The sequence below is a fragment of the Prenolepis imparis genome, unplaced genomic scaffold (assembly GCF_030444845.1).
Source record: "Prenolepis imparis isolate NDT839.2.m4 unplaced genomic scaffold, iyPreImpa1.0 SCAF_1, whole genome shotgun sequence".
In the NCBI taxonomy this organism is placed as follows: domain Eukaryota; kingdom Metazoa; phylum Arthropoda; class Insecta; order Hymenoptera; family Formicidae; genus Prenolepis; species Prenolepis imparis.
The window spans coordinates 11,983,996-11,999,708 of record NW_028141159.1 but is presented as its reverse complement, the minus strand read 5'-3'; the positions used below and the strand labels follow the sequence as shown (position 1 = coordinate 11,999,708).

General features: G+C 35.4%; 1 protein-coding gene across 6 annotated transcripts in view; it reads right to left on the bottom strand.

The window, feature by feature from the left end:
• Positions 1 to 15,713, bottom strand: part of LOC145946625 (thrombospondin type-1 domain-containing protein 4) — a 120,504-nt gene that overhangs the window by 70,105 nt on the left and 34,686 nt on the right. The window lies entirely within an intron of this gene.

Below are 15,713 nucleotides of genomic sequence, written 5' to 3'. Positions count from 1 at the left end.
ATCTAGATATTTTTAATGTCATTTCTGACGAAATATCACCAAAGTGTAAATCAAACTTTACGCGAAAGCGCGTTGTAGATATCGCAAGCAGGTGCATCCGATGCGAGATACGTGCCTTACCGGTGCAGTTACCAGGAGGCGGTCAGCGCCAATTTCCGATAACCGAAACAGCTCCGTATTGCTGCTGTTGTTATTGTCGTCGTCGCAGTAATCTTTCTTTACTTCGACATTTATCTTCCATTTACGAAGGACCGCCGATCTCGTCGGTCTGGGGAACCTCGTTATACCGTTCGAGAGCTCGCCCGAAGGTGCCTTCCGCATGCGGACGGCGCCTGTGCGAAAATGCTTACGATATCTCGATACGATCGAAGTATTGATACTGCGTTTTCAGCATCGAATATTTTTATTATTAAAGTTTTATTAAAGTTATAAAAGTTTTGCGGTCACACAATATTTGGCGTCGTTTTCTTTCCACTTGCATACTCTCGACAAAATAGAAAGAGAAACAACTAATGCAACAATTAAATTGAAAATGGTTTTGCGTGCATATAAATTCATCTATAAAATTAAATTAAATTAAATTAAATAAAAATAAAGTAAAATAAAAATCCATTATTATTGCGATTAATGTAGATTGTGAACTTTTAATCAGATATGCAAAGAAAGCACTGTCAGAAGCAATGGTGGTGGAGCACATAAATCATTCAAGGCTTTTCAATCGCACAATAAAGACAATATCGCCGGTTCCACATTTGTCGCGACGCATCTGTTTAAATTTACACCGCCACGCTGTAAATGTGATATCGCAATCAAAGTAACACGGTCGCTAACTGGTCATAATTTTTTCATTATCGAACGTGCACGTCGCGCCGACCGACACAATTCGTGATGTCTGCCAAAGGTGTTTAGTGACCCCCTTTTAACGTTTGTTATCTGTGTTAACTGTTTCAAGGCAATCATCGTCTATCTAGGTATTGTTCTTTTCATTCGTATTTTCAGATCAATTCACCACGCGAGTGTTAGACTAACAACGGCAGCCACTTAAATGATGTAATGGCCTCGTTCATCCGACAATCGACCGACGTCATTGAGTAGGTCCGCTATTATCTAGATATTCGGAGAACGCGGATACTGGGATAAAAGGATAATTGTCGATTAAACTTGTAGCATGACGGGAAAGTTTATCAGTAATTAAGTAAAAATTAATTAAAAGATAAAATAACTAAAATTAATTGAAAGATGAAATAAAAGATTAAAATATTGTGCGAAAAATGTGTGAAAATTAACGGCGAACAAACAGTTCCACAGAGTCACGATAAAGTAAGATTGAGATTTTAAATTTTAATTGATAGATTTATTAGAGAGAAATAAAAAAAATAAAGTAAAATAAGAATAACAGCTATATAAGATAAAAATGACATATCTGTTTCTGAGACCATCCATCGATCCAATTTATAACAAAGTTTTACGTTCCAGTTTCGCTTATCAGAAGTGAAGCAATTCGCTGAATCGATTTTCTCGTAAGTAAGAGCGATGCATCCCCGAGGACCTATCTACTACGTTCGCGGGGCATCGCGTACGACTTTGTAGATATGAGTTTAGACGTACATCTCGCGAAAATAGATGAGGAGACCGGTATAGTATATATAGATGGTGGCAAAAACATTCGGAAAACCGGCCAGCGGTGGCGGGGCTCGGCGGGAAGTAAAATTAGCGCGAATCACCCGCGGGCGGTATACCTCCCTACATGAAGACGGGCCATCTACGCCGAAGAGCGTCTTGTTAGCTGCACGCACGACTGCGCGTACGTGTATCTCCGCATGAAACTCAATACATCGAAGTCAAGTCGGGACCGGCGGTTAGCTGGATCAGGAGATGGACGGGAAGATCAAGGTGGAAATGGAAGGTGGGATGTCCATCTGACGACGGTCGGAGCGAGGGACGAAAGGATATACCCAAGCTTAGGATCGACGTGTGACCACACGCGTGATCTGGGTCAGTTTTTGGTTGGAGCCGGATATGCGCAAGCATGGACAGAATCAGTGATAATAGAGGAGAACGCTCCGTGTTGTCGCAGACTGATCCGATTAAAATTTCTCCGTAAATTACTCACACGAGTAGTATAGTCGCAATTATTAAATTAAATTGCCATTTAATCATCTTTGATAAAGTATTAAGAAATTATAATTATAAAAATCATAAGTAAAAAATATAAGGAGAATATTAATTTATAAAGAAGAATATTCACATACACAGGCAATCTGTGTAGATATTTACAAACTGTATCATAGATATATAATTATTAGATGTTTTTCCAAATAAAATGGTTAATACAAATATATATACATATATATGTTTCAATAATTTTTTTTTTGTACGAGTGAAATAATTATAAACAAGTATATTAAAAAGATGAAAAAAATATAAAACTATAGTATAAATTTATAATAAAATTCCAAAATCATCTATCATCGATATATTTACGCAAGTGATTTATTTATCCAAAATAATTTTGGTATGTGAAGTTACTACTACAGAAGTCAATCGCTTCACACAATTGCAACATTCGATTTTTATACACCGAGAGATTATACGATCCTACCAAAGATTTGATCGCAAATGTCAAAAGGCCAAGACGTCTGTTGATAAGGTAAAAAATGTTAAGCTGCTCGGCGAACGCGCGCGAATGTCAAGAGGTCAAAAGGATTGAAAGGATCGAAAAAATCGCGGAGAAGACAGAACAGATCCTTCGGAGGAGTCCAAGTCATTCGAATGACTCACGATTTCCTGTACAATCAGAATTTAGCAAGAATTTAGAATCTACAACCGAAATTCAAAGTTATTCTAAAGTTCTACACATAAAATATATTTAATTTTTGTTTCTATTATAATTATTTTATATATATTTGCCTTAAAAATTAATTTAAGCAAATTTTAATAACAAATTTTTACGATATTAAAATCAGCGATAAAAATTTCGTTGATAATAGTTTCATCGACACTATTTCATCTACATTAAATGTAATCGACAGATATATAATATTCATCGAAAGTTAATTTAATTAATTGCGTTATTTTTTTCGTACATATTTGATTAAATCTTAATTAACTTCAATTGTAATTTTTCTTGCATAATTTAAAATTAATTTCAATGTCTAGCTTCGAACATTTTGATAGATTCTTGAAAAGTCTAATAAAACATGTCATAACATCGTAAACATAACCGTTGGAAGATTTAATAAATAAAATGATTCTGCCCATGTCACCATACTCGAGATACATTCATGCACGCTGTCAGATAAAAGAGGTGTCGCGAATCGTTCATTATTCGGCGCGTGTTCCCTTATCCTCCCACGGTTCTATTAATATCCGCACGTGTATACGCGAACGCCATATACATTCATGTATTTTTGCCGTTTATGGATACCATAAACACAAGAAAACTACATGAATTCCTTTGAACCGCATATGCGAAATATATATTTCTTTCTCTTTTAGCAAACATAAAAATAAAAAAGAAGCATATATAGGAATTATACATTCGTGTAATTTTGCGCAAAATTAATTGCGTACCTCAAAACAACACGTTTGGCTAACAAATTTCATAATATAGAAAATAAATTTCGTTATATTACAATGTATCTATTCCATCATATTGTGTACGTAATTATGTAATTTATAATAACAAAAGTGTTGTGTTATAATATTAAATATTTTATTATAATATTAATTAATATGATAAAAATTTGCATACATGGCTTTGCCGTGTGCGACGAACATGTTGCATGTACTGTTTCCGAGAAGTAAAGGACTAAAGTAAAATACCCTTGCGTGAGAGAAGGTTAAAATTCGTACATCAAATACGCATGGAATTAATTGTGAGTTTCGAAACAGCATGTTATACTGGCCATTTTAAAATATCCATTAAAATGTTATATTGGATAACAGCGAATACATTTCATTACATTATGTTTTTATCATGATAATATGATATTAATTTATAAGATAATTTTTTCCCCAGAATCTCTCTCGTATTTCTAATCATATATTTTCTAATCATAATCTCTTTTTACAATTTATTATTTCTTAAATATTTAACACTAAAATCGAAATTAAATATCCCATTTAAATTTGACTCTTTATGTTTCTTCTAAATATTGAATATTCCTAATATATATATAAAAAAAATCATGCTAAATATTTTACATTGTTCAATTATATTATCAATGTTACATTCTAAGATCAAATCTTTCATGGATAAATATTTATTATCAGAAACATGTTGTATAAATATTATTTTTTCGCGAAGGATTAATAAAAGAATTACGCATTCTCCAATAAATATTAAAAAGAATATTATTAGAATCGTATCGCAGCGTACCATCAGTAATCAATATATCATCCTATCGAAAGGGTTAAAACCATTAATAATTACTAATACTAAAGTGTTCCTCTCACGCTTGAATTATTTACTCTTCTGGAATTGAATTATTAAAAAATCGTTCTCGTCGCGCAGGTCATTGCCATGCATGTTGCATCATCGTGCATTATTCACGCGCAATTCACGGGCATCGTCACCGCGAACTCTTGGGATCGTTGGAGTCATCCCGGCGATTTATTAATATTAGGATCCATCGAATTAAGATTCCTCCGTGCTGGAGGCAGTCACGCATAGATCATCCGATTGCGCACGACAACAGCGAGACGGTCCAAGTCTTACATTCTATTACTTCTCGACACGGGACTCGTGGCTGATTAGTGAGCAAGAAAGGGGCTGCTGTGAATCGATAATGATCGACGGCAGCAGCGTTCCTTTTAATGACTTGCCGTACAACGCGATTATATTTCCGCGTTAAATTATTTTTACAGTATTAGGTAACGGAAATTTTAATTAAAAGTACAATAAATATAGATTAAATGAAATATTAACACATCTTCTCGTACAAAGACCGTAATTAAAATTAATTAGTTTGGTGAAATTAAAAGCTACACAGGAAAAATGACTCATTAACGAAACGGCGATTTTCACGCTGCGAATAATATTTTCAAAAAATGTCTATATGTAAACTGTATAATTCTACTACAAAGAATTGTGAAATAATAAAGTTTTACTATTGATAATGCAATTATATTTATATTAAAATGCAATTACTAGAGTATTTTTAATGCAAATAATAATTTGAAAACTGTGTAAAATATATATATATTTGATATTATAGATAATTGCGATAAATTATACATTAATTATTATATTAAATATGTACATTAATTACTAATAATAAATTGTGCTCCAATGCAAATAAATTCCAGAGAAATACGTGCCTTTTTTTATTACACGGCTTGTAATAAAGCGCGGATCTCCGATCTACCAGTTAATACTTCAAAGGCAAAGCTATGAAAAAATGATTGGCATTTTCCAAGGGATAGCTCGTGATGTTTTTAATTTCAGAAATATGCGATGCGACATTTCATCGTAAAACAGCCGATATATTATATACGCTTCTCCAAAGATAATTAAATCCATGCCGCATACACATGTCGTGTCGCACAAAGACACGCATCACAAAATTTTGGGGATCTTGTCTCACAAATCTTTCATGTTTTGAATCAACATTCAGTAGATACTGCCTACATTCACTGGTAATTGTAACACATAGTACAATATTAATTATTATTCCACATTCATGTCATACATACGAAATTTGTTATTTTATTTGAAATTTTAATTAAATTTGTAACTGGTATTACGATAATTTCTAAAAAGATGTTATAATTATATATTACACTTTAAAGTTTAAAGTAAAGTTTTTAAGCACAATCTCTCTCTTTGCAATTTTTAAAGGAAAAAAGTTTTCCATGTTTCAGAAAAAAGGAAGAGAAAAAATATAAAAATTTAAAGTTTTAAATTATAAAGTTTCAACAAGTCTAAAAGATTTGAGGTTTTTAGTCCGCTAGTATTTGAAGAAGACATATTAAATTTAATTTTAGCTTTAAATTAATACATATTAAAAATCTCTATAAGAGAATTTTCTCTATAAGAGAAATTAATCGGAATTTTTTAATTTATATTTACAGAGATTTAATAATTTCAGAAACTTTAAATATTAAATGCCTTAACAATAAAAAATCAAGTTATGCACGCAATATCAATAATAGTAAATTACAATTTAAAAAAACATCCACCAACAGTTTGCCATTATAACTCACTGCGCTGACAATGACAATTAAAGTCTGTGGTAATCGTTGCAATCATCGCGAGTAATCTCCTGTAGAGCAGATGCGAGAAAGGCGCAGCATGATCTGATCAAGGGATCAACCTTCCGCGGATTCGCAGTAGCCGAGAAACATACGATCGACCTTCCCAACTTTTCTCCTCTCTTGTTTCTTTACATCCTCTGCACTCGTTTCACGTATTACACTCGGATCCGCACCGCGTGACGTGAAATTATGATTCCGTAAAATTAACGTTGCATATGTTAATTACTAAGAACCGGTCCATGTCTCGCAGTCACCTTCAAGGTTCTTCGTTCCGTTGGCAGAACGTACATACATATATGTGTGCGCGAATTATGATGCACAACTTATGCGCATCCTTGTGCATCGGGGTGGCGCACGGTTGCATTTAACCCCGCGAATGATGATGTCGAATATTTGTGAAAATTCAATGATTTTTTTTTCTAAGAATAAGGATTTCGAATAGAAAAATAATAATTGCAAAAATTTCTCAACTTTCTGAAACTTGAAAAATTTCTCAATTTTCAATGTTTCTATATTTTCCAATATAAATTAACAAAAATTAATCTAGTAAATGTTAATTAATCAAAATTATAGATGCTAAAAATAATTAAACCTTTATATAGAGTATTAATTTATTATTTCATGCAGTTGTGTCATATTTGTTTATTAGCGAAAAGAAAAAAAATAATGTTTTACTCTAATAAAAAATATAAAAAACCGATCGTACTCGAGAAATTTTTTTTACACTCAAGTTATTTTCGCATATGCAAAATCAAGGAGAAAAGGTCAGGAAGCGTCACCGTTGCACTTGTGTTTTCTCGTATATGCGAATCACCGACACCCGGAATCGAGAGTGCAGACGAGCCACCTCGTCGAAGAGGAGAAGGAGATTGCATTAGGCCGCGGCTGTGTACCGTGGGCAAACAAATCCGCAAGAGTACACGGACGGCCTAGTGTGTACAAAGCCGGTGTTGTCCATCGTGTCAATAACGGCCGACGAGAGAGAAGAAAACGCGTGCGTTTGGTCGGCAAACGCGCGCCGTTTTAAAGCGAAGGATCGCGATTTACGGCGCCGATCTCTTTGCGCTCTTTGCGGGAACAAAAGCCCCAAGCTCGAGGCGCCGTTTCGGAGCGGAAAATCGCTTCGACGCGCGCTCGATAGCTCGCCGCGAGTAATATCGCGAGGAAAATGGAAACGCGGCCGCCGCCGCAAGCGTTCGCAAAGAAACGTTTCACATTGAATCTAAGTTTAACAATGGCACGCTCTTACAATGCCGCGGTATGCATCTGGCTTAAAGACATCTACATTACAAAATCAATACCGGAAAAAACTTGCTATTGAATAGCGAAAAGTGCAGAATGCATTTCTAAAGAAAAATAAGTTCCTTTTTGACGATTTTTATATATGTCATGATAAATATTAAAGATATTTACAATGTTTGATTCTTTAGGATTAAAGTAGGATTAAAATATTTAAACTTGGAAAAATTTAATCTTAATTGTAATAAAAATTGTCTCAATGCTTTCTAGTTTTATATAAATAATTTACAAAAATATCTATGTGTGTGCAGTATTTTTTTCGCTTGCAATGTCAGTTTCCTGAGAAAAAGATATGTATATATACTATATATATTTTTTTTTATTTATAACTTTTTTGTGAGAGAAATGTTAGATTCAATGTAAATTAAAGTTTCAAGAATTAATGCTCAAGATTAAAAAGTTGTGGCGATATAGTCTCTCATCAACAGAGTTTTATAGATCAACAAACGTCTACAACAAGTCTGTATGAATCTAAAATAAAATTCAAAGTTTATGGACATACAAAACTTGAAGAAGTTGCGTAACTCTGTATTAGTCATAGTACGATTTTAGTTAGAAATTAATTGCCGATGACAGTGGTCATGGTCAGATACGCTCGCACTTCGCTAATAGCTAATTAGTTAGAAAACTCTTCGATAACGAGAGCAAGCATGGATCCCTGGAAGCGATAAAAATAGAAGTCGTCTGCGCTTCAGAAAAATACTCCAACTGATATAAGTCCCCGAGTTAAATCCATGGAAATTCTTTTCGAAGAAAAATCGAGTTTTATCTCTCCAGCATCCTTCTCTCTTCGAATGAAATAGACATGTTCGCCAAAAGAGAAAAATACGATTTACGAGATAGAGAAGTTAGTACTGAATGTGCAGTTCGTTGGTGCGCATATTTCTCAAATACCGTGCATTGTCCCTTTTTGAAATAAATTGAGAATTTAATTTTTACTTAACAAGCAGACGGGACAATTATATTCGAATTTTATTCAGCGCGTGGAAAACACAAAGCAGAAATAGAGAATAAAGAAGAATAATCTTCACGATCCATGCATTATCCGAATTTTCTAGTTATTTACAGTTTGTCAAATTTACCGTAACTCCAAGACTTTTGAAAATATTTCCAGGGAATCGGGACAAAGTTTTCTAAAAGAACTGATTCGCTTTATAGAAATTCTGCACAATTGAGATTTACCAAATCCAATCAGTGCAGCAACGTAATAGATTATCGGAATAAATAATAGTAAAACTGCGCGATTGAAAATGATTTGAAAGTAAGGCTCTGGCGTAGTTTCTCGGTAAATGTCGTGAGATCGAAATCGAAGGGAGTCGCGATAAGAGGACCACGCTTCCGTCGTTGTGGCGGACAGGAACAAACGGTACACGTGAGCTTACCGATATATACGTGCCTCACGGTTCGTTAAACGCGACTGCCACCGACGGAAACAATGGCTTGTATACAATGGAGAGATACGTGTGTCGTGTGTTCGATCCGACCATAGAGGGATTCCATACGAGAGCGGCATAGCAAGCATAGGGACGGGTCGAGATATCGTCGTCGTCTTATGTACGTCGTATATAAGCGTCAGTGCGTACCTATAATTTCCGGCCGCGATTAATTGTTTCCTGCGTAATAATTAAATCTGTTCGCGAGTCGATTGCCCTTAATATAAACGCACGACCCTTCCGTAATGTCAACATTGGAGAAATACGATTTCTTATTTTAGGATAAGTACACAGAATCGGAGATCACTTCCGGCTTTTATGTTGAAATCAGAAAAAGTAAATGTTTATGTTGATGATTTTTTGATGTGCGCATATAAAGTACAAAGAAGAAATTTAAGAAAAATTTTGTTCAGAAAAATAAAATTGTGTAATAGCTAGTTTCTTCACCTCCGGTTAAACTATATCTTTGTCTCTTTTCAGATACATTCTTAAAAAGAGACAAAGATAGTTTAACCGGAGGTGAAGAAACTGGCCATCAATCTGTTGTCTCTGAATATACAAGATTATTTCATGTCTATATATAAAGTGTATATATAAAGGATTTCATTTAATATGAGAAATTAGCATGCATAATAAATATGAAAGAAATTTTTTAAATATAGAGATTACGAAATGTGCGAGATGCCATAAGGTCATTGCTCTTTAGAAAATTTTGACAGGAGACACCTCTGCTACTTTGAAAGGATTTAACCGCGGAGATTCGATATAATTGCGCGATTAAATGTCAGATCGAAAAGTCAAACGCGCCTGCTCGCGCATAAATGGCGATTACATGAATATTTTGACGAGGAAGATGGACAAGCTCGGCACCGCGTTTAATGGCCGTAAATTTCCACGTCTCATCTTTATGAACTCTGGATCTACACACGCCGTTGAGTGTGATGTCACGTATGAAGATGCCGATGTACGAGATAATGCGTCAGGAAGCGCGAGCAGCGTGAAAACTATACGCGGCTCGTGATTGCACGCGTGTCCGCGCGCGTACGCGTGCGTAATTAATTCATCAATTAAATGCGTAAATCGAAATAACAAGTATCAGATATCAACAAAATTGTCAGGATATTCAGAAATTCTGTAGAAATTATTTCTACAAGAAAGTCTCACAGTTTCAAAGGTAAATAATGTTCGTAATATCTAATTAATCGATTATTTAAGAATTTGCTAATTTAATATCAAAAAAGGATTATTAATGTAGCCTTGGCATGTTGAAAGTTCCAAGTATCATAAAATTTAAATATTCATATTTATATTTCACGTTTAGCATTAAGTTCGATTTTGAGTTTTATTTGTTTCGTACGATTTCTTACACACGAAATGTAATATGTAAATATTTTATTTTAATAAAAACTTTTTGTATAGTGTTGCCCAAATTAAACATTCGAGTTTTATCCTGCGACGATCGCGATTATCTTTCCGGAAAGGTGCGAAATTGCTAGTCATCACTATTGCTTGCATCGATGCAACATCGACGTTGCACTAATCGAGTGCAACGCACGATATAAATCTAAAGTAGCGTAAAGGAGCGTTCACATAATCAAGCAATATATATATTATCAATCATTGCAGACAATATAAACGCTAATTCAAAATACTGATAATAACTGCTAATTATATATAACAATACTTTTACCTTTATTTATTCTCTACTTATGTATGATCAATAATAAATAATATATTTGATTATGTTATTTAAAAATTAATTATAATATTATGGATATAAAAATTGTCGATTTTGTGAAGAGACCTTAAAAAGACAAAGATATGCAACAAATGTTCAGCGATAGCTAGTGCGCTCGCTCGATATCTCGCGATCCCGGTACAACGACCGGGAATGTATGACTATGTACTATGCAAGTACAAGCCGTGAGCGGCACTCGGCTTATTTGTGCAATTGCGCGTGTACACGCACATGCGTAAATGGTGGGAGGAGACGCGTGATGTTCTCCATGTAACGCTAATGCACGAAAACGATCGCTAGAATCGTATAACATACTAAAGACGCCCAAGTTAGAGTCTGACTAATGCAACGATTTGCTGCGACTGGCTTCGCTGCATTCGTTCAGCAAATGAGATAAAAAAAACGTTTTTTGCACTAGAAAATACGTATTTGAAATTCCTCTACTTGTTTTTATAGAATATTTAAAAATAACTCCACTAGAATTTATTGGAATTATGTGTGAAATAATCTCACTATTTTTTATACTGATAAAAACTTTGAAAATGCATGATTTTTTTCATTTATAAAAATCTTTTCTTCTAACGTCGTTCAAATTTATTAAAGAATTTTAATAAAATTCGGAGAATAATGGCGAATTTCGCGGCTTCTTAAATTGTCTATTAATTCGATTGGGATGTTTCTGGCAGGCACGATAAGTTTTCGCGGATTCCCTGTCGTACGCTGCACTTTATTGCATCGTATGGTGCAGCGCGTGGGCGCGCGGTGATATTTACTGCTAAGTAGTCGGCGCGATCTTGCCGGGTGGCAAGAAGATCCACACGTCTGGTTATACGTATCGGATTGCCGATAAATCTCTGAGGGATTTCATTTCGGTTATTATGTCGCATGGAAGAAAGACCGCGTTTGAATTCATTTTCGAACAGCCTGAATCTATGGATCATCAGAATCTTAAATGAGACAACTTGAAATAATTTGTTGGAGAAATTGGGGAATATACGAATGTGCATATAAATGTGAACAGACGTATAAAAGATTATCTCTTTAGAATGTTTAATATAAAATTTTTAGATATTATATATCCAGATTTTTAAATATAGATATATGTAACAAAAATCATATCATATCAAAACTTTGACGTTTGTAATAAATTTGAGCTTCATTTATCTTTCAAGATTTTTGGCTTGGAGAAAGACAATATTAAAAGACATATTAAAAATAAATCATATATAAAAGTGCATTTATTTTCTAATTTCGTAGAATTATTTATGATCGCAAACGCATTAATATATTGCCCATAAATCATGTCAATTTATACAACAACGGTTTGAATGAATGTATTAATAATTGTGCGAAACTTGCTTGGATAAATCTATAAAATTATAATCGCGCAAGCTACGAGCTATTGCGGTGAATTTCGCATGAAACGTTCAATCCCTTCACCCTTAAAAGTTTTTGCGCGATTTTTCATGGAAACAGAGCGCTTTCGGAGTCTGCTCTTTGACCTTATATAATTGCAGCGAGGCCACGCAGCTTGTTCTTCTCTTTGTCTGTTTTTCTCGCTCTTTCTCTTTCACTGCATCTCGCGCGTAATACGCGCTCCATTCTAGCGCAAGAAGATTTTATTAAACAGGAGAGAGAAACAGCCGCACGGTCGTCGTAAATTTCAAAAAGCGGCGAGTATATAGACGGTTGGCATAAACGGCGAGCAGCAACGCGATACGCGTTCTGCGTAATTTTTTATGAGGCGCTTTTGCGCGTAAGTTTTTCTTAAAGGCCATTCTTCGCGCATTTTACATATGCACGGTTCTATTAAAATCGTCATTTAATCATCCGTAAAATCGTGCAAACATGCTCGCTATGTGTAAATAAATAATAATAATGCGCCGCTGAAGACGCGTCTCTACACTCAATGTTGCTGCATTGATGTGCTCTAATTCGCACATTAGAAAAAATAAATTACATATCTCGTGTACGACGAGATTATATTACATGCATAAATAATCTCATGCATAAATTATGCACTTATTTATAGTTTTTTTTACAATGCTTATATAAAAGCTATATTATTAAACGCTATTTAGAAATTGATTGATTACATTTTGTTGTTATAATCTCTCTTCATCAATTTGCAAATATAATTAATGTGATACAATATTAATTTAGTATTGTAATAATATTGTAGTAAAATAATTTTCTCTTTAAATTGCAAATATTTTTTAATAAGTATAAAAATTCATTTAAAAATAAGAAAAAATGTATTTATATATTTTACATTTTGTTTGAAGCTCATCAGCAAAATTGAGTTTTAAAATTTGAAAACTTCTCTTAGAAGAGCTTTAGCATATTTGTAATAAAAATGTCGATATACATATAATTCACGCATGATGACACTGACAAGACCATACCACACATTTAGCGCCAAGTGTGGCCGCCTGATTCCAAGTGTTATTCGCCTAATACAAAGATCGCGTTCAACGTCAACGTGTGTGCCACCAGAATCAGATAATCCCATTTAACGTTAAATGCGCGCGGCTCCAAGTGCTCGCCGTGGCGTTGTAATACACGTTACAGCGCGATAAATTACGAAGGGCAACGCGCGCCTTCCAGCGGGTCAAGATCGTCGTCAGAAGAGAGCCTCGAAACGCTAACGATCTCAAGGTCCGCATGCGACGGATCAGTTTTCGCGTCTTCGTCCACGTTGCAATTCGCAAGAATAATTATAGGTTTCGGCGGAAAAAGGGAAAGCAAAACGAGGGAAGAGAAGAGAAAGAGAGGCACGATAAGAGATGAAATGACGAGATGGTACCAGCGGCGGTAGCTGGCAACCAACGTATCTCTCTCGACAGAGCTCACTGAAAAATAAATGGAATACCGCGTGCCTTCCGGTGCATCGACGACGAGAGACCAAGCGCGTGCACCGTATCTCCTTATCCGAATGCATCCATCCACGTCCACCTCTGAAACGCGTCCCAAACATCCTCGCATCGCACTCGCGGCTACTCCTCCCTTTTTCTCTCTCTCTGTTTCGCGACTGCAACTCGCGGTATGCAATTCTTTTTTGCGGCAATTACATGGCTGATAAACTGACGGCATTTTGGGCAACAACCAACGATCCATAAGGTCCGTGTCTTAATCGCGGTCTTAATCGCAACTGTATTATGGGGAACAAGACTTAAGTAACGTTTCCTTTTTGCGAAAGCTGGACATATATCACCTATATAGATCAGCAATGAGGTGAAAATATAATACAGCCAGCTAGTTTTTCTCATTACAATATACGAAAAATGCAAATGAAATTTTAATTAAATAATACGAGTATATTTAGAAAATAGAAAAAAGTAAAACTAAAAATATTGATATTGAAAAATTTGAAAAAATGAGTGTAATATGTAACGAAATAATATTTAATTTCTGAAAAAGCGTAGTAAATTAAAATTATTTGACAAAATTTGGAACACACATGATGTCTACAATTATCGAATGGAATTATTTTTAATTTGAGCACAATACTCAATGGCAGTAAACACTCGTGGGTTACTGCGCTTGCACTTTCGTCACACGCACCGTTGACCGATGACCGGGCCCGAGCCATTAAGCTGTCCATTTAACGACCGACCGAAACAATGTGATTAATAACGAGGCTACGCCCTATGTCGTAAAGTACATCGCAAACGAGTGCTTAATAATATTCGTTGACAAACGTTAAATCCGGCTAATTACGAAGCCTATGCGCGAGATTGGGCGTCGCGAGCTTCTGCGATGAATCCCGTTGCTTCCGAGATTTATGGCGATCATCATCCGCTTTAATAAAGCCGGGAGTACGAGATCAATGATCGCTATAACATGTTGGGAAAAATTGTTGAAACGATCAATATTTCATTTCGAGCAATGCAGAGTATTGCCTTCGTAACCGCGGGCATTTAACTCAGTTTGTTGTTACCAAGTGATTTAAAATTGTCATTGCATACACAATATAAAATTGTCATGCATGCACAATATAAAATAAAAAAAAAAAGACATTATTTATATAATATACATTATATGTTATTGCAGCTGCACTAGTTATTATTTTATTAATGTGCGATTGCTTACTTAATTTTGATCGAGAATATATGGCAAAAAATCCAATAACTGCACAATTTATTAAATCAAGTTTCATGATACATATTGATATTAGAAGTGATAGATCCCTATCCCTTGCGCGTTCAAGGGCTGGTTTTGTCAGTTTCGAATCACGGAAATGTTTCCTCCCCCCGTACGTATGTTCATCCCGTGACGTATGTTATCGACAAGATATCAAGGACTGTGTTCCCACGAGCGACATCGTCGCAGAGATTGCAGCGATATGTTACACACATGTAGCCCGGCGCCGGTTATTATACGGCGCAGCGTCGAAACAGAACCATCAATTAGGCGTTTGAAGCGAGACGAAACCGTTTCCGCATGCGGCGGCGAGTGGCGCAAATTAATTCCTGCCAATTCGCAGAACGGATTAAAGCTTCCTCTAGTGAGAAACATTGCGAAGAATGTTCGTCGCCGTGATTAATTTAACACGTGGACCGACAGTGATGAGTGTAACGAGCGTAACTATGTAAGGTTCCGTCCTATGACACGACGGTCAGATCCGCATCCTTTTAATACAGGCCAATCGAAAAGGAAAATCGACTATCTAGAATATATTTTCTTTTTTTGAAATTTTATAATTAATTGCAGTGCGATACAAAATTGCACAAAGTTTCGCGCAATTTCCCTTCGAATGTTACCATGCACAGGAAGGTCATTTTAGCGCGTCATCCTCGCGTTGTTATTACAAACGTCTCGAAATAGACGCGCGCATATAACGCTATGCCGGAAATCGCTGGTTTTCCTAGTCAAGTTGCGGTATGTCACGCACGGAACGGTTTATAGTCACGTCGTAATGTGTGATTCCATAGAGGAACATAGTAATATGTTGCGATTTTGCAACTGCTGAAACAGCGGTAACA